The following is a 20,799-nucleotide window of genomic DNA, read 5'->3' as shown; positions in this document are numbered from 1 at the left end:
AATGTCTGGATAATAAATAATCCTGAGCCTCCTGAAGGCTCCATGAATGCTCTGAAGGAGATTGGCCAACATGACAAAACAGGAAAATGATAAATGTTGGAAAAGATGTGGGAAAATTGGAACACTATTCCACTGTTGGTGGAGTTGTGAAATGACCCAACCATTTTGGAGAACAATTTGGAATTATGCCCAAAGGGCTACAAAACATGCATACCCTTTGATCCAGCAATAGCACTTCTAGGGCTATATCCCAAAGAGATCATACAAATGGGAAAAAGACCAACATGTACAAAAATATTCCTAGCAGCTCTTTTTGTGGCATCAAAGAACTGGAATTTGAGAGGATGCCCATCAATTGGGGAATGGCTAAGCAAGTTGTGGTATATGAATGTAATGGAATACTATTGTGCTATAAGATGAACAGGCTGACTTCAGAAAAACCTAGAAACACTTATATGGTCTGATGCTGAGTGAAGTGAGCAGAACCAAGAGGACTTTGTGCACAGAAACAGCCACTTATGCGATGACTAGTATTGTTAAACTGGACCCTTCTCAGCATTATAAGGATCTAAGACATCTCCTGAGGCCTCGGGACAGAAAATGCTGTCCACATCCAAAGAAAGAACTATGTAAGTCAGATGGGTTTCACTTATTTTTACCTTCTGTTGAGTTTTGTTTCATCTTTCTGATGGTTCCTCCTATTGGTTTCAATTTTTACTTACAACATCACTAAAGTGATAATGGGAATATAAATGTATAGCCTATATCAGATTGTGTGCTGTCTTGGGGAGGGTGGGGGGCAGGAAGAGGGAGAAAAATGTTCAACTCAAAAGCGTATGGAAGTGATTGTTAAATCAAAATAAAGTAATACAATTTAAAAAAAAGAGAATGCTCTGAAGGAGGGAGATTGTGTGCTGGGCTGTATCACTGTGTTATTGTACTAGTAGTGGTTGGTGCTATATACCACAGTGATAGATCTCCAATCAAAAACTCAACTAATCCAAGCCCTGAGCTCTAATGCATCCTGTGTCAGTGATCTTTTTTTCCCCCTGGGAGATTTACAGTCGAGTTTTTGTGCAGATGGTAGCATGGGTGTAACAAAACCTAAAACTTCCCTAGACAGAAACCTCCTTCTACCCACACTCCTCAGAGTTTTCTTTATGGCAAACTGTGAAGAATTTATTCACACAAAGAGCTTTTGCTAGAGGTGTACACACACCAAAGAAACCTGTTCTGGCCTCAGACCTGTCAGTCAGTTAGGAGGCTATCTATCCAAAGCATTTGAAGATTTCCACCAGTAGAATTGGTGGATGAGAACAGTTAGTTCTGAAGTCCATGAAGGCAGGTGAAGTAGGTCCTATGAAGTGCTCAGAGATTCGTCAGCTATCAAAAACACTAAGGCTATCCACTACATCTCAGGCCATCACCACTGGTCTTGACTTTTTTCTTGCCACTGGAGTTCTATGACTCTGGAAGAGAATGTAAGACTGAAATTTTTCTGAACTCTGCCTCACTTAAATTCAATTTACAAACAAATCAATACACCCTGTGATGTCCTTAGTCCTCTTCAAAAATGAAGGAATACAATCCCACAGTCTAAATGACTGACAGACTAAATGTGTGACTCAGGCTAAACAGTCTCACAAGATAGAAGTTAGTGATATGTAAAAGAAGAGTTCTGCTTACCAGTTCATACTTTCAGAAAGGAATTATTACCAGTTAAAAAAAAATCAATGGCAAAAAAGCATTTGGCTTCTTACAGGGACCAGGCACATTAGATATACCACCACTGCAATACTCAGTTCCAGGTAACACACACCCAATAATCTCAGTGTGTCAAAGATAGTGACCATTTGGGAAACCAAACCCAGTAAAATGATTGATGACTCTTATCTGCTTAAAATTCTTTTCTGCTCAGAGACCAAGATAGGCATCATGCATTGGGACTTATGGATCCAGAATATTTTTTTTTCTTTCAGGCAGTTGGATTAAGTGACTTGCCCAGGGTCACACAGCTAGTAAGTGTCAAGTGTTAGGTCTGATGCCACATTTGAACTCAGGTCCTCCTGACTTCAGGGCTAGTGCTCTATCCACTGCACCACTAGTGCCACCAGAATAACTTTTAAAAGGAAAAATACATCAAATGCCCTCCTATGCATGTGCAGAAGTGTCATTTCTTCATTGTTGATCCCAAAATACACATGAAGTCAAATCTTATCAGTATTGTAGAAATATCAAAGAAAAAACCTCACTCCGTGTCCTCTCTTTTGTTTCTGTGGTGATGTTTAGCATACTGGATTCCAGTTTTTCTGTTCTTCAAATTATTTATACTGTGCAGGCTATTAATTCTGTTTTCACAATTATTATGCCTCTCTTGAACCATTCAGGAACATCCTGAACTATAGTTCCATGATCCCTAATGAATCCACAGGATCCTCTGTCTTGTCAGATGTTCATTCATTTTCCTTAGTCTTGCAATATTTATTTCTACATGTTTATTCTCATTTAGATGACCTGGAGTCAAGTTCTGTTATTAATATCCCCACCTGTTGATTTACATACTAGTGTTCAAGTTTTTGACCTGAATTTTGGATCTTTAGTAATATCGTCTCCTCCACATGCTCCATATTCCTTTCCCTTTCATGGGAGATCTCCCAAGGATTGGACACCAAAAGTTGTCTCAGCCTCCTCCTACACTTTTCAGAAGCCCAAATCTCAGCCCAAAGTGTCTTTTGATGGGATAGAATTGGACCAAGCTGCATAACAGTGACCTTTCCTTCAGGTCTTGCAGAACCCAGCCATGCACACATTGATGTCCTGTCCAATGCCTTCTGCTCCTTGATTCTTCGTGAATTATTGCACTATAGAAGGGATGCTGCCCCCCTGATCAAAGTAGGCTTCCCATTTTCCTGTATCTCCACCTTCTTCAAACAAAATGTGGGCAGAGGCAGAATTGAATTCTGTTCTTTTGTTGCCTCAGAATGCAACAGAATTGTCCAGAAAAACAGAGCATAAGCTTTGCTAGATTGGGTAAGGGATTAAGAGATCAGGTTAGGGACTGGAATTCTCTGCAATGTTCATTGAGTTTTATCTCAATAAAGTTATTGATGTCTTGGAGCAAAAGCTGCAAATACTTCTTATTTTGGAGAGATTTGGGAGGTCATGAGGATCACAGAAAATGTCTATATTCCATTTGTGACTCAACCGAGAAGCATATATCTTTATTATGTGCATAGGACAGAAGAATACTGGAATGAGGGTAAAACAGTTTTAACACTGTGTTTCTCAATCTCTCTTCTAATTGAAGAAGAAAATCCTTGGGAACATTTGCCTTACTGATGATAAGTCCTAATTTATGTAAGAGTTGTACTGAGGCACTTAGAGAAGACTGTAGAAGACAAAAGATTTAACAGAAGTTTAGAGACATCGTTAACGAAGGTGTTCTAAGAAGACTTTTAAGAGCAGACTTCAATAGAATGACTGAACAAGTTATTGTACAAGAATATGACAGAATAGTATTTTGCTGTTAGAAATCATAAAGGAGATGGTTTCAGGAAAACCCTGGGAAGACGTACAGGAACTGATGCAAATTGAAGTGAAGAGAACAAAGAGAATAATCTACACAGTAACAGAAATACTGCAATGATAATAAACTGTGAAAGACTTAGTATTGATCAATAAAATGATCTACCACAGCACCAAAGGGCTCATGATGTAAAAATGCTATCCATTTCCAGATAGAGAACTGATGAACTCAGAGGAAAGGTTCAAGGATATTTTTTCCTTTATTTTTCTAACTTTTTTTCAGAACGTGGATAAAGCAGAAATATGTTTTGCATGACTTCTTGTATGTAATAGGTATCATATTTCTTGTCTTCTCAATGGAAAGGGTCAGATTGGGAGTAGAGGCAGAGAACTTAGAACAGAAAATAAAGATTTTTTTTTCTAAAGTAGCACCCCAGATAAAAACCTGAGGCAAAGAAGGAGGCTGAAAGAAAGAATTGGAAAAATACAGACACTTCTCTGAAGGGGAAAGGATTATTAAACACAACTCTGTCTCTCTGTCTCTGTCTCTCTCTCTCTCTCTCTCTCTCTCTCTCTCTCTCACACACACACACACACACACACACACACACCAATTAAATGGCAAAGTTGGCTAAAAGAACTGGTTAAAGAGCTAAAATCATGACATCCATAGTAGATGGTGCTTCAGAGTATTAAGTGATCTAGAATAACTGAAATAGACAACAATCTGGAGTGGACAGAAACCTAACAGTGTTTGGCAGAAAGTATCACAGAAGTAGCAGAGTTAAATGCCTACTAAGGGAACATATTCAGCAGCCACACAACAATATTGGTAGAATATTTTGGCAATTTCATATTGTTGAAGACAGTAGTTCCTTCATGTGTATGCCCAAGTCACACATCTTCTTCCTGTTTGTCTCCCCTTATGTGTGGATGTTTCACATGTAAGTTCTCTAAAGTTCCACTTTCCAATTGAGTATGGAGAGAAAGCATATTTTGCCTATTTTGCCCAACATTATGCCAATAACTTTCACAATCTTAATGAAAAGGATTAATATTTATGAAAATATAAATTGCCTTGATTAACAGAAGAGGAAATAAACTACTTAAACAACCCCATTTCAGAAAAAGAAATTGAACAAACAATCCATGAACTTCCTAGGAAGGAGTCTTACCAAATTGTTTTTGTGATGCAAATATAGTGCTGATACCTAAACTAGGAAGAGTCAAAACACAGAAAGAAAATTACAGACCAATTTCCAAAAGGAACATAGATGCAAAAATTTTAAATGAAATAATACCAAAAAGATTACAGCAACTTTTCACAAGTATAATATACTATAACTAGGTAGGATTTATACCAGGAATGCAGGACTGGTTGAATATTAACAAAATTATTAGCATAATTGATCATATCAACTGCAAAACTAACAGAAATCACATGATCATCTCAACACATATAGAAAAACTTTTGACAAAATATAACACCCATTCCTATTAAAAACACTAGAGTACATAAGAATAAATGGAGTCTTCTTGAAAATAAGTAGCATCTACCTAAAACCTTCAGCAAGCCTTTTACATAATGGGAATAAGATAGAACCATTTCTAGTAAGGTCAGAGGTGAAACAAGGATGTCAGTTATTACCACTGTTGTTTAATATGTACCGGAAATGTTAGTTTTAACAATAAGAGAATAAAAAGAAATTGAAGGTATTAGAACAAGCAAAGAAGAAACAAAGCTATCACTCTTTGCAGTGATATGATGATATACTTAGAGAATCCTGGAGAATCAAGTAAAAAACTATTTGAAATAATGAACAACTTTAGCAAAGTTGCAGGATATAAAATAAACCCATATGAATCATTGGCATTTCTGTATATTACCACCAAAGCTCAACAGCAAAAGATAGAAAGAGAAACTCCATGTCAAGTTACTGGAGAGATTACAAAATATTTAGGAGTCTATCTAATGAAAACACCGACGAACTTTATGAACACAATAACAAAACACTTTTCACACAAATGAAGTCAGACCTAAATAACTGGAAAAACAACAGTTGCTCATGGGTACCCTGACAACCGCAAGTTACAATTCTACCTAAGTTAACTTACTTATTGAGTGCCATACCAATCAAACTACCAAAAAACCTATTTTATATGGCTGGAAAAAATAATAACAAGATTCATCTAGAAGAACAAAACATCCAGAATAACAAGGGAACTAGTGAAAAGAACTGGTAGGGAAGATGGCCTAGCCACACCAGATTTTGAATTGTATTATAAAGAAGCAACCATCAAAACTACTTGGTACTGGATGAGAAATAAAGCGGTGGGTCAGTGTAATAGGTTAGGTATCAAAGACCCCAGCTTTTGGGATAAGAACTCATCGCTTGACAAAAAATGCTGGGAAATCTGGAAAAGAGAATGGCAGGAACTAGGAATAGACCAAAACCTTCACCATATACAAAAATAAAGTCAAAATGAGTACATAATTTAGATATAAAGGCTGATCCTATAAGCAAACTGGGAGAGCAAGGAATAGTTTACCTGTCGGATTTATGCAGAACAGAAGAATTTACAACCAAACAAGAAATAAAGAACATTATTAAATGCAAAATGGATAATTCTGTTTATATTAAATTGAAAAGGTTTTACACAAACAAAGCCAATGCAAACAAAATTAGGAGGGAAGCAGGGAAGAACTGTTACAACAGTGTCTCTGATAAAGGCCTCATTTCTAAAGTATGTAGAGAACTAAGTCACATTTATAAGAATAAAAGTCATTCCTCAACTGATAAATGGTCTAAGGATATGAACAGGCAATTTTCAGAGGAAGAAAATGAACCTATCTATAGTCGTATGTAAAAATGTTTTAAACCATTATTGATTAGAGAAATGCAAACCAAAATGACTCTGAGGTACCACATCACACTTATCAGATTGGCTAACGTGACAAAACAGGAAAACGATAAATGTTGGAGAAGATGTGAGAAAATTGGAATACTAATGCTTCCTTGATGTAGTCGTGAACTGATCCAACCGTTTTGGAGAGCAATTTGGAACAATGGCCAAAGGGCTATAAAACTGTGTATACACTTTGACCCAGTAATACCACTTCTATGTTTATACCCCAAAGAGATCATAAAAACAGGAAAAGGACCCACACATACAAAAATATTTATAGCAGCTCTTTTTGTGATGGCCAAGAATTGGAAATTGAAGGGATGCCCCTCAATTGGGAAATGGCTGAGCAAGTTGTGGTATATGAATGTGATGGTAGACTATTGTTCCATAAGAAATGAAGAGCAGCCAGACTTCAGAAAAACCTGGAAAGACTTACATGAACTGTTGCTCAGTGAAGTGCAAAGAACCAGGAGAACATTGTACCTGGTAACAGCCACGTAGTGTGATGACTGACTTTGATAGACTTAGCTCTACTCAGAAATGCAAGGATTTAAGACAACTCTAAAAGATGCATGATGGAAAATTCTAACAGCATCCAGGAAAAGAACTGTGGAATCTGAATGCAAATATAAACACACTATTTACTCTTTTTTGTTTTGTATGTTTGTTTATTTCGTCTTTCTTGTGGTATCTCCCATTGGTTCTAATTCTTCTTTAATAACATGACTAATGTGAAAATATGCTTAATATGAATGTATATGTGGAGCCTATGTCACATTGCACACTGTCTTGGGCAGGGGGAGAAAATTTAGAACTCAAAATCTTATGGAAGTGAATATTGAAAACTAAAAAATAAATAATTAATTTTTTAAAAAAGAAAACTACCCTGATAAAGGACATATAAAGAAAGATACTATCTGCATCCAAAGAAAGAATTGATGAATAGAAGTATATAGAATAATTTCACACACACACACCCCTATACATATATACCCATTGATGTCTAATAGTAGCCATCTCAGGTTGGGGTGGAAAGAAAAGAAAAGAAAATATTTGCAGATAATTTTGTTGTATATTTGAAAGAATAGCAACTTTGCATGGTAGATTTGCAGTATACTCTACAATCATCATTTTTCTTGCACTATGTTATATAAATGCTTGTTTTATTCAGTAAATTAACAAGAAAATTTACAAAAGAAAGGAATCCTGGATTGAGCAAGAGAAGGTAAACATGAGTGAGGAATCATAAGGGACTAAACAAGGATAAACTGGTTATATAGGAACATGACAAACGTATCCCCTCAGAATTCTATTATCATCAGTGGTTATAGAGGGAGTTTAATAAGACAGAGGACTAGAACTAGTTCTATTTTGATGACCTCAAAATAAAAATCAAAAGGGAAACAAAGGTTCTTTTGGAAAAATAACCAAAATAAAATAAAGAATATACCTAAACTAATTTTGGAAAATTTAGGTATAATAGACCTCTGGAGAATATGGGATGAGAATAGAAAGAAAGATGCCTGTTCTTGGCTATGTGGCACCATCACAAAAACTGAACATTTGTTGAAATATAAAAACTTCATGTACAAATACAGAAAGAGCATTGATCATGAAACTACTAAAAAAAATAACCTAGAAAGCCAAACACTACAATTACTTAATTAAGCATCATCCCCCAAGTATTTAAGACTTCCATTTGCATGATCGATTTATGTTAATTTTCCCTATTTTCCTCTTCCTTCCCTTCCATTTATTCCTCTTCCCTTTATATTTTTATTTTTTTCTTTTATTTTTTCATTTTTAAAATGTTTAATTTTTGTCTGTTTTATTTGGAACTTCAGAAATAAAACAAGCATTTCCACAACAGAGTAGAATAGAAAAAAATATAACTGTACATGAAACTACAAACCTATTATGTGCAAATTGTTATTCTTTTAACTATATAATAAAGTTATCATTTAACACTTTTTTTCCTTCCTTTTTTCTTTCCTCCTCACCACTCTAGACACAAATGTGTGTATGAATGTTTGTGTGTATGTATGTGCGTGTGCATGCATATGTGAGTGTATGTATATGGGTATATGTACATAGGTATGTGTGTGTGTGTATATATAATATATATAAGAGTGTATGTGAGTGTGTGTATTCTACATACTTGTATGATATACCATTCTATACATACTTCTATACTTATTTCCACATTAGTCATGTTTCTTCCTTCACTGCATGACTAATGTGGAAATAGGTTTAATATGATTAAACATGTATAATCTCTATCAGATTGCTTGAAATCTTGTTGAGGGTAGAGGGGAGGGAGGGAAGGAGAAAAAATTGGAACATAACAAACAAAAAACCGTGAAAATGGTATGTTTCTTTCTGTCTTCCTTTCCTTTTTTAGGCTAGGCAATGGGGTTAAGTGACTTGCCCAGGGTCACCAGCTATAAAGTGTTATGTGTCTGAGGCCGAATTTGAAGTCAGGTCATCCTGAGTCCAAGCCCAGTGCTCTATCCACTGTGCCACCTACCTGCCCCCAAAATGGTATGTTTCAATTTGCAGACTCCATATACTTTGTTTAGCCATTCCCAAATTGATTGGTAGTCCTCTCACCTCCCATTTTCAATTCTTTGCAACTATAAAAAGAGCTGCTATAAATATTTTTCCTCTTTCTTTCATCCCTTTGAGGGTATAAGTCTAGAAATAATATTGCTGGCTCAGAGTATGAACAGTACAATCCAGTCAATATGTATTCTCATGTGCCCAGGTATCAATATCCACAAGATAGCTTTTGAGCCTTCTCCCACTTGCCCCCATCTTCCCCACGAATGGTATATGTGAGGAAAAGGAAGCCATATTACTAAATATGTTACCAACCATGTGATAATTATTGTTGTTAGGCATTTTCCCAGTCATGCCCAACTCTTCAGATTCCTTTTGGGATTTTCTTGGCAAAGATTCTAGGGTGGTTTGCCATTTCTTTCTCCAACTCATTTTACAGAGCAGGAAACTGAGACAAAAGGGGTTCAGTGACTTGCCCAGGATCACATAAGTATTCTGTGTCTGATGCAAGATTTGGACTCAGGAAGATGAGGCTTTCTGACTTTAGGAACAGCAGTCTATCCACTATGCTACCTAGCTGCCTCACATATAAATATAAATACAGAAGCTAGCAAAGCAAAACACATTATTTAATTTGACCCTCACAACAATCCTAATACATCTGTCAGGAATTATTATACCCATTTTTCTTCTAATTTTTTTTTTAAGTTTGACAGCATATGCTCTCCTCCCCTGTGCTCCATTACCTACCACTGAGCAGCCCCAAGAAATATGATACCCGTTTTTTCCATGACGTATAGTCACAGAAAAGATATTTCCACATTGTCCAGGTTCTGAAAAAAAAAAAGAAAAAGAAAGAAGAAAAATTTGCTTCAATGATACTCCATCATTCTTTATCTGGAGATGGATAGCATTTCACATTTTACATCCTTTGCTGCTGTTGTTTGCTCTTCATTCTTGAAGAAGACAAAGGACATCACGACCATGATGTCTTGACAGGTGTATGACTTAAATTTGAGTGAAGCAGAGCTGCACAAAGTAATCAGCCTCACTTCTCCTCCAGAGTCATTGGAGTCCAGTGGCAAGACAAAAGTCAAGATGACTGGTGATGGTCTAGAATGCAGTGGGTGACCTTGGCCTTTTTAAACTAAGGTCTTTCCCAGATCTCTGTTTGTCTGAGGCAACACCCATTCAATGATTAGGGGCTAAGTAAGAATGGAGAAAACAGATGGCCTAGTTTGCCATCAGGAAAGAATCAGTCTGGGAGGGGGAAGACTCTCAGTGTTTCTGGCCGGAACAGAAAACAACTGCTAATTGACACTCACTTTCAGCCATCAAAATCCAAACAATCAACAATAAGTGTGAGACCTATTATTGGCCATTTAATGAAAGCCATAGTGACTTGGGTTTAAAGTGTGTTCAAGTAGTTCCATTTGAATCACAATGGCTTTTTTCAAAGCCTGTTTTTTCAGAGCTGTATTTTAAGAAATCATGAATGAAAACTCTGCAGGACAAAGAGTAAATTGTCCCAGCTTTTTGAGAAAAACAAATTAGTAAAACAAAAAAAATTTAAATCTAGCCCTTCAAAAATATGTGAGCACTAATTATATTCCTTTGGACAGAGCACCCACATGTAAGAGTATGACACCCCAAGTGGAGAGAGGGACCCTATTAGTGAGGGAAGAAAAAAGAAGGAAGAAGAAGAAACAGGAGAGGCAAGATAAGAAGCAGCAGCAAAAGAAAAAGAAGCAGTAGCAGAAGCAGCAGAAGAAGAAATAGCATCATTACCAAACTCAAACTGGCAAATTGGGTGCCCAGAGGGCATCTACTACTATTCACAGATTATTATTCATCCTTTGTTCTTGAAGAAGATGACTGTATTGATAAGAGTTCCTTACAATATTACTGTTATTGAATAAATAGTTCAATCTCCAGATTTGGTTCTTTTCACTTTGCATCAGGTCATATAGGTATTCCAAGTTTTTTTTAAACTTTATCATTTATTATAATAAATAGTTTTTCATAATTTATAAAATTTATTATAACACAAAAGTATTCAATCACATTCTTATATTACAACTTCTTCCACCATTACCCAATTGCAGTTTCCAAAAAGGGTACTATAAATATTTTTTACGTGTAGACCTTTGTCTTTTTTCTTGATCTTTTTGGCTTATAGACCCTGTAGCAATACTACTGGGAAACAGGGCCTGCATAGTTGGGCATAGTTCCATATTACTCTCCAGAACACTTGGAATAGTTTAAGACTCCACTGTTATGCATTAGTGTGTCTAACACAGAGCACATGACAGTCACTAATACATGTCTGTTGACTGAATGATTAATTGCTATGTGCCTATGAGATAAAACCTCTATTTCTCACCTCAGCCTTGCCCACTACCAAGTAAGCTCTGAACACAGTTTCACTCAAGAGAAAAAAAGATATAGAGAGTTACTTGTATGTCTGTCTTTAATCTTCAAATTACTTACCCTTGCTCCCTCACTGAAATCACGCTTTAAAATATTATTCTTATATCTTTGGGATCTGAGATCTTATCTTTTTTCTTTGTGGTACATAAATGGAATGGGACATTACTATGTTATAAGAAACAATAAGTGTGATGAATGCAGAAAAACATAAAAAGACTTACATGAACTGATGTAAAGCAAAGTAAACAGAGCCAAGAAATAAATATGTACAATGACTGGGAAATGGCTGAACAAGTTGTGGTATATGATTGTGATGAAATGCTACTGTGCTATAAGAAATGATGAGCTCAACAATTGTAGAAAGACATGGATAACAAACACACACAAAAAGAGAACAATTAATTAATTAATTAATCAAAGAGAAAATTAAATTTGCAAAGTTGTGAAGAATAAGCTATGAGATGACAATCACCTCCATTCCATTGCAAATGTAGGTCTTAATGATGTGGAATATTGCACATATTGTCAGCGTTTTTCTTTTTCTTTTCTTTAATAAATATTTACTGATATTTTCTGTTTCTTACATCACCATACTAGTCAATGTAACCCTCCTCTCCCTCCCAGGAAGTCATCTCATATAACATATAGTATTCTTATTGGTGGTTTCCTTGGAGTATAAACCCAGTAACGGAGTCTCTGCTTCAAAGAGTGTGGATATTTTAGTGAATTTATTTGTATAATTCTAAATTGCTTTCAAAGTCGGTCGTGCCATTTCACAGTTCCACCAACAAACTGTTACTGAGTCTATATTTCCACAATGCCTTCAACATCAATTATCAACATTTTTGTCATTTTTGCAAATTTGCAGGATGTTAGGTGAAACATCAAGGTTGTTTTGATTTGCATTTTCTTGCTAGTGATCAAGGATGCTTTTTCACGTGGTTTTTAAATACTTTACCATTTTTCTTTCCGGAAGCAGTTGTTCCTATCTTTTCACTATTTACCTATTGAAGAATGGCTATTAACTATATATTTGTATTAATTGTTTACATATCTTGTATATCAAACTCTTATTAGAGACATTAGATGACAAGATTTTTTTTCCTATTTGATTAATTCCCTTCTTATTATAGGTATATTAATTCTATTTGTACAGGAGCTTTTCAGTTTCAAGTAATACAAGTTGTATATCTATTCTCTTGTAATTGTCTCTATCTCTTGTTCAGTTGAGAATATTTCTTTTACTAACAGCTGTGAGAAGTATATGATCTGTTTTCTTCTCAGTTTTTTGTAATATGATCTTAAAAAAACCTTATGGAATAAAACAAACATTTCCATAATATAGTACAAGCAAAAAGATGATTCATGAATATGCAAGTCTACTATGCACAACTTTCTATTCTTTTCAAATATACAGCAAAATCATCATGTAAATCACTTTTTCCTTTTTTTCTTCCTTCACCCCTTTTCCTTAAAGAAGTGGCTACCATTAGACATTTTATATATATTTATACATATATGTATATATACACACACATATATATTATACATATACATATATACACAAATATATCCACATATACATATATACATACTATATATACATATACACTTACTATGTATACATACATATGTAAAATTCTTCTATATATACTTTTATTTGTCAATTGTTTCTCTGGATGCAGATAACATCTTTCTTCATTATTTCCTCTGCAGTTAATTTGGGTAATTATAACAGACAAAATGACTTACTTGCTCAAATTCATTCTTAAAAGAACATTGCTGTTACAATATACAGTGTTCTCTTGGTTCTGCTCATTTTTCTCTTCCTTACTTTGTACGAGTCTTACCAATTTTTTTTAGGCTTTGAGGTTAAATGACTTGCCTAGGATCACACAGCTAGTGTCAAGTGTCTCAGGTTTGATTTGAACTCAGGTCCTCCTGACTCCAGGGCCAGTGCTATATTTCCATGTCTTTCTACAATTGTTGAGCTCATCATTTCTTATAGCACAGTAGCATTTCATCACAATCATATACCACAACTTGTTCAGCCATTTCCCAGTTGATGGGCATCCCCTCACTTTCTAATTCTTGGCCACCACATAGAGAGCTGCTATAAATATGTTAGAACATGTAGGCTCTTTACTTTTCCCTTTATCATCTTTGGAAATATAGACCAAGTATTTCTAGGTCAAAGACTATAGATAATTTAATAACTGTTGGGGCATAATTCCAGGTTGCTCTCCAAAATGGTTGAATTAGTTAACAATTCCACAATGAATGTGTCCCAATTTTTCCACGTCCTCTACAACATTTGTCACTTTCTCCTTCTATCATTTTAGCCAATCTGGTAGGTGTAAAATGTTATCTCAAGACTGTTTTAATCTGCATTTCTCTAATCAATACTAATTTAGACCATTTTTGTATAACTAGAAATTGTTTTCATTTTTTCATTGAAAACTGCCTGTTCATATCCTTTGACCATTTATCAATTGGTGAATGGCTCATTTTATTATATATGTTAATATTATACATATATATTATTATATATTTACATTATATGCATACACATGCTATAGGCACTATATATACATTTATAAATGCTTTATTGTCTACAGTACCTTTTATCAAAATGTAATTACCCTGTTTATCTCTTTTAATTATATCTGTTTTAGCCATAACTGTCTAAAATCATAATTGCTACCCCTGCCTCTTTTGCATCAGCTAAAGCATAATAAATTCTAATCCAACCCTCTGCTTTAACTCTGTGTTGGTCTCTCATTTTTAAATGTCTTTCTTGTAAACAACATATTGTTGGATTATAATTTTTAATCCATTCTGCTAGCCATTTCTATGTTAAGTCTGAGTTCATCCCATTCACATTCAAAGTCATAATTACAATCCCTGAATTTCCCTCCATCTTATTTTTACTCACTATTTTCCTTCCTTATCTTCTCCCTTTACCCTCTTATTCCTTATTTTACCCTCCCCTCTAAAAGTCCCTCCCTTCATCTATTTGCCCCACCCTCTTAATCTTAGTATGCCCTCTAAAAGTCACTCCCCCAACCACATTGCCCAATTTTCTTACCTCTCTAGAAGTTCAGAACACTTCTAAACCTCCTCAGATATATATGTCCTTTTCTCTTCAATCCAGATGAGAGTCAGGTTCCACTATTACCAGCCCACCACTCCCATCTGCTTCTTCTGTATTAGTTCTTCCTTTCATGCCCCATTTTTATGAGATTTCTCCGTTTTGCTTTTTCCTCCCAAATTTCGTTTTTTAGAATCCCCTCATCATACACAACACAGCTCCAACCTTTCCGTCAAACTACATTAATAATGAAAAGTTTTATGAATCTTATTACTAATTATAATTACTAATATTAATAACATTTTTATATGTCATCAGTAAACATTTGACCTTAATCAGTGACTTTTTCTTCTGGAACTTTCATATCAAATTTTCCATTGAGTTCTGATTTTTTTGTTATAAATATCTGAAAGTCTTTCAGTTCATCAAATATCCCTTTTTTTCCATTCAGAATTATACTCAGCTTGGCTGGACAAATTATTCTTGATGCAACCCCGTCTCCTTTCCTCTTTGAAATATAAGGTTCCAAGACCTGGAGTCTTTTAGGTAGAAGCTGTTACAACTTCGGAAATCCTGACTGCTTTTTCACAGTATTTGATTTTGTTTTTTTTTTTCTTGTTGCTTGCGATATTTTCTCTTTAACCTGGGAATTTTGAAACTTGGCTATGACGTGCTTGTAAGTTTTCTTCCTAGGGTCTCTTTTAGGTGGTGATAGGTGGATTCTTTCTATTTCTACTTTACCTTCCTGTTCTAGAACTTCAGGGTAATTTTCCTTAATAACTTCTTATAATATTGTATCCATATTCTTTTTTCTATCATCTCTTTCAGGCAGTCTGATAATTCTTATGTTGTTTCTTCTCCATCTCTTCTCCAGATTAGTTGTTTTTCTAATTAGATGTTTCAGATTCTCTTCCATTTTTTTCTAGTTTTATTATATCTTGGTGTCTTATACTGTCAATCCATTCTGGCAGGGTGTGGGATTTGCCCCTCTCCCTTGAACTTTACCACAAATTTCAACCCCAGCCTCTGAACCAAGATCCCTGGCATTTGTCTGAGGCATCAGGCTCATCCCAATAGAATCCTTTTAACTGTCCTTTCACTATGGCCCAGCACCAGCACAGCCCTTCACTCTGTATTACCTCTGACACAGTCCTTGAATTTTCTCCTTCATTTCAGTAGCCCAGATCACTGGTGCCTCTGCCCAGGGTATCTGTCCCACCCCTAGCCCACTTTGATTATTTAATTAGTTTGCTCAATACCCCTCAATCCCAGCTAGACCCCCTTTCTCTGTTACCTCCCAGATGACCCCAAACTACTTTCCACTCTTAGATCCCATCCAAACCTTCTTGCAATATTTTTTCCTTGTGAAAGTATCAGTCTTGTCCCTGTCACATGCACAGACTCAGTAGGAGCCTGGCCTGCCTGTATTGACATCATAAATAAACTCACTACTTTGACTGGAAGGTTTGAGTGGTAGAATTCTTTTGAGGCAAACTCATGCCTTGTACCCTTGCATTTCAGGGTTCCCTGCACCCCTAGACCACAAAAATCTACTTGCCCAATTCTAGTTTTCAAGGAGTTCTATTCTTTCTTACGATTTTGTTTTTTTTCTAATTGCTTAATTTCTTTTCATAATTTCCTTGGATTGCTTTTATTTTTTTCCCAATTTTCTCACTGTTATTTGATTTTTGAATTCCTTTTTATGTTCTTCCAAAATTTCTCTTTGGACTTGTGACTATTTGACCTTACTGTTTAGTGCAGCAGTGGCTTTTTTTTTTTACTTCATTATCTTCCTCTGAATATCAATGAGATGTCCCAGTGAAGACTTCTCAGTGTAATTAAGGTTTGGAATAAGGGTGAGTGGGATGAGGTGTCCATGAAAACTTAGAACAATAAATGGAAATTGTCTTAGACTCAAGGAAGGCATAGCAGCCTGACAGGCCTAAGTTTAGGTTTATTAGAAATCACCTGATTTATGGGAATCCACCCCCAGGTGCCCCCCCTACCCCACATGCCACTGTTAAACCCTTGAAAACCCTCTGTATTGTGCTGATAGACCTGCTGCTATATTTAGGTCATGGTGACCTGGCTATACAGTACAGTGTCTATCTTGACTGCACATTTTTAATTGCTTCTTTGGTATTACTACAGCAAACTAAGAAATATAGATATGTGTATTGTGTTCCTTGTTTTGTTTTCTGTTTCTATGGTACGTTGAGACTCTGAGTCACACACTGGACAGTTGATACGAGGGGTGAACTTGGCTGTTAGGGGTATTAAATCTGGTTCTTAGCTCTTCTACTCTATCTCCTTTCATCAGAGCATACTGGTGAAGGGACACCAAAATCTCCACATTTGAAATACTAATAATAATAAATTTGCTTTCTGTTTCTCCTTGGATACCTCTGTGTTTTATTTTTTTTTAAATTTGAGTGGCATCCCACCCAGATCTTTTACACCAAGTAGTTATCCCTGGTCAGATTCTTTTTCCTTTCCTTACTCATTTTATTTTTAATATATCTTTTTTCATTTTTAGCAGCTTAACATTATTATTATCAAGTTTTAATCCTGAGTTGTGGGTAATGTTGCCCTAGGACTCACATCCTTCTTACTGTTGTTTTCTGAATTCTGTCTTGGGGCTCACCTTCAGGTATTCCCCTCTTTCTCCCCTAAACCCCAGCCACACTCTCCTAAAAATAGTCTCCTCCCTGTGGTACCACACCCACTAGACCTGTGCTTGCTCCTCCTCCCCCACAGCCACAGCCAAGAATCACTAACACTACTAAGCCTGACTTCCAGAAACAGCAGGGGGTCCTCAGCTGTCTACTGTTCTTTAGAGAAAAGTGCCTGAGGTAAAAGTTCCTGAGGTGAAATTTCCCGAACCTGTGAATGATGAGAAGGTGGTGGGGAAATTTCTTAAGGCCTAGTCTGCTTCCCTCAGGGCTTGCTATTTATTGGCTCAATGAAGTCTCCAAAGAGGTGTTTATACTTCATTCAGAGCAAACCTCAACCCCTAGAATCTTGTCTGATCCTCTCAAAATGTCTTAAGAGAACAACTGCTTTATCCCTTTCTTTTCACTTCTCTGTGGTAATTCACTGTTTCTTTGTGGAAGAAATCTGGAGAGCCTAAAGATTTCTGATCTATTTTATCATCTTCCCAGAATACTTTTTGCATGATCTTTTTAGTACAATCTTTAATAATAAGATCATATAGCCATTTAAATTATACTGTGAAAATGTGGTACAAGGTATTGGTCTAAACCCAGTTTCTGCCAGATTGCTTTCCAGTTATTGCAGCAGTTTTAATCAAATAAGTAATTTTATCCTAGTTGATTAATGTTTTCTGTTTTTATCACACATATTTATTGAGTTCTATTATTTCTAAGTCTTCCCTGTCTAATCTGTTGCATTTATCTATTTCTTTATTCCTTAACTAGTAACATAATGTTTTGATGACGACTGCTTTACACAGTTATTTGGGGTCTGGAAGTGCCTTGGAAGCAGCAACAGTGAGAACAGTTTCAGGACCTCTCAAGCTAGAGTGGAAAGTGGAGCAAAAAACTTTGGGAGGCAGGGCATTTTACACTGTTTCTCAAATATATTGGGAACTGAGCCAATGTGTTCAAAATAACAGCCACTTCCCGATTGATAAATGGTCACGTGTGGGACAACTGAGAGTTTCTTATATACAATGGAAGCTATGCTCCAAAAATGCAGTAAGTCTTTAGCATAAGCTGGGCCTAAGTTTCATTTTCATGTAAATCTCATGTTTTGGGGGAATAAGGTCCTGCACCAGCTGCCCACCCCCTCCCTTCTTTTGTACCTTATCTTTGAGATTCAATGGCAGTGGAACAAAACAGGTACCCTGGACTTAATCACAATTTTGGGGAACCCCACATTGACCAAATTAAGGGAAGAAATGTCCCAATGTAGGGGAGCGAAGGGAACCATCAAGTCCCCTATACGGAATGGGGGTGGGTCAATGAAACTGGTGGAGAGTGGGGCTATTTCCTAGAGTGTTAGAATAAGACAAACAGAACAGGAGATCCCCTCATGATTAGCTGCAAGTGGGAAGAGAGTGTGACACTGTGAAACTGTCAGTATAGGAATGGGAGTGAGGGCGGCCACTAAGACCCAGAGGTGGAGAATATTACCAGAAAGTGGGGAATTATTCTGCTATGTTCCATCACCAACAGCCAGCTTTGAGTGGGCATCATTGGATCTGTGGCCTCACTGCTTACACTCACCTTCCTGTTAATTGCACTGGGATGTGCTATATTGGATTAGTCCATCCCAAATTCTTTTTCCTCTCACAACAAGGAAGCAAATATTTGGGGGGAACAAGTATATGATGATTTAGAACAGAAGAAGCGAGCCATAGATACCTCCATGGCTAGCATGGGAAATGCAAATGGGTGGAGAGATACTTGGCCCCCTGAAAGGATTATAAAAGAATATGTACTTGCTGCTTGGGCTCAGGATGGGAGCTAAGGGTATCGGACCACAATAAATATGCTTAACAAGATAATCAGACTTCAAGCAGTGGTAGAAAACATTACTAACCAAACTGCTATGATACTGACCTTCTGTCTGTTTTTGAAGACCAAAGTCAGGAGGCTATCTGACAACATAGGCTATTCTTGGATTATCTCTTAGCTGAGGAGGGAGGTATCTGTGAAAAGCCGAACCTGCCCATTTCTTGTATGAAAATAGATGATGTGAGACAAACCATTAGAGATATTAACAAGGAAATCAGAAAAACTGCCCATGTTCCAGGGCAGACCTGGTCCTCTTCATTTAATATTCCCTGGTGGTCCTGGTTGGGGGATCTTGGTGGAAGCAGGTATTATGGTTTTAGTTAATAACAGTAAGTTGAGTCATATTACTCCCAGTGTGTGTCCCTTCCATGGTGCAGTTAATTATTACTACTGTACAGAAGACCTTCTCTAGAATGATTGCATTAAAAGAGCCTGTCAGTGAGTCTACAAGACTAACAATATCAAGAAATGAAGAGTGGATGACAGTCGACCAGGAGGAAGGAAGGTCCAATCTTGATGAAATAGCAAATAGGGAGGCTGAAGAAACCTACCAGTTTTGGTGTGAGAAACTTTCAACTATGAAATCAGAGGGCAGACCAAGTGGGACAAGTGAAAGTTTCTCCTATAAAATGAAAGCTATACTCCAAAAATGTAGTAAGGCTTTAGCATAAGCTGGGCCTAAGTTTCATTTTCCTGTAAATCTCATGGTTTTGGGGAATAAGGTTCTGCCCCAGCTGCCGACCCCTCCACTGTTTTGTACCTTATCTTTGCCAAATAAGGCAATCCAAGTTTGTTTTGGGTAAAATGTATCTCTTAGTTCCCGGGGAAAGTTGTTTGTCTCTTACCTCAGCCAATGGGGATAAAGAGATTCAGGTAAATAAGTGGGGAGGGAGTTTTTCCTAGAGTTGTTTGTCTAAGGGTATATAACTGCTTATTTGCTGCTTATATATGTACTTACATCTATATGTTCATATACACACATATGTATGTGTGTATATATGTGTTTATGTACACATGTATATGTGTGTTATCAGTATTCCTAAAACTGCCACAATTGTTAGGGTAATTTGAAAGAAAGGTTAAGGCTGTGTTGTGTGTGATGTGGTTATGCTTTAAAAAATTGGGTGGAAAAAGGAAAAAATGAGCAATTATCTCATAAAAATCAGCCACAAAAAAAGAACTGATACAGAGGAAACAGGTGGGGATGGAGTCCTAGAAATGTTGGAACCTTACTCTCATCGTATCTGGGATGAAGAAGAAACAACATGTACATCTGGAGGGGTGTGAAAGTCTTAACATTTGTAAAAAGGTGAGAGAACTAGGGGAGAAGTTGGGAACAGGGCTTTTAGAAGTGTGTGTAGATTTAGGTTTAGAAGGGTAGAGGGAGAGGATAAGGGAGGGATTCCTAGAGAGATGACAGAATGAGAAATAGGAGGGCAAGGGAAGAAGATAAGGTAATCTGGATAGCATGAAGAATGAGGTTGAGAAGGACAATAGTGATAGAGGGAAATTCACAAATAATACTTACAACTTTGAATTGGAACAGGATGAACTCACCCCTAAAACAGGATCTGATAGCAGAATGGATTACAAATGAGAACTCAATGATATGTTGCTTACAGGAAACACATTTAAGAATGAGAGATACACACAGAGTTAAAATGAAGAGTTGGAGTACATTTTAGTATGCTTCAGCTGATGCAAAAAAAAAGCAGGGGTCACACTTATGATCTCAATTAAAGTTATAGC

Source organism: Phascolarctos cinereus, unplaced genomic scaffold (genome assembly GCF_003287225.1).
Source record: "Phascolarctos cinereus isolate Bilbo 61053 unplaced genomic scaffold, phaCin_HiC Scaffold_3;HRSCAF=262, whole genome shotgun sequence".
Classification (NCBI taxonomy): Eukaryota; Metazoa; Chordata; class Mammalia; order Diprotodontia; family Phascolarctidae; genus Phascolarctos; species Phascolarctos cinereus.
The sequence above is the reverse complement of the archived record's forward strand: the minus strand, read 5'-3'. Positions refer to the sequence as shown.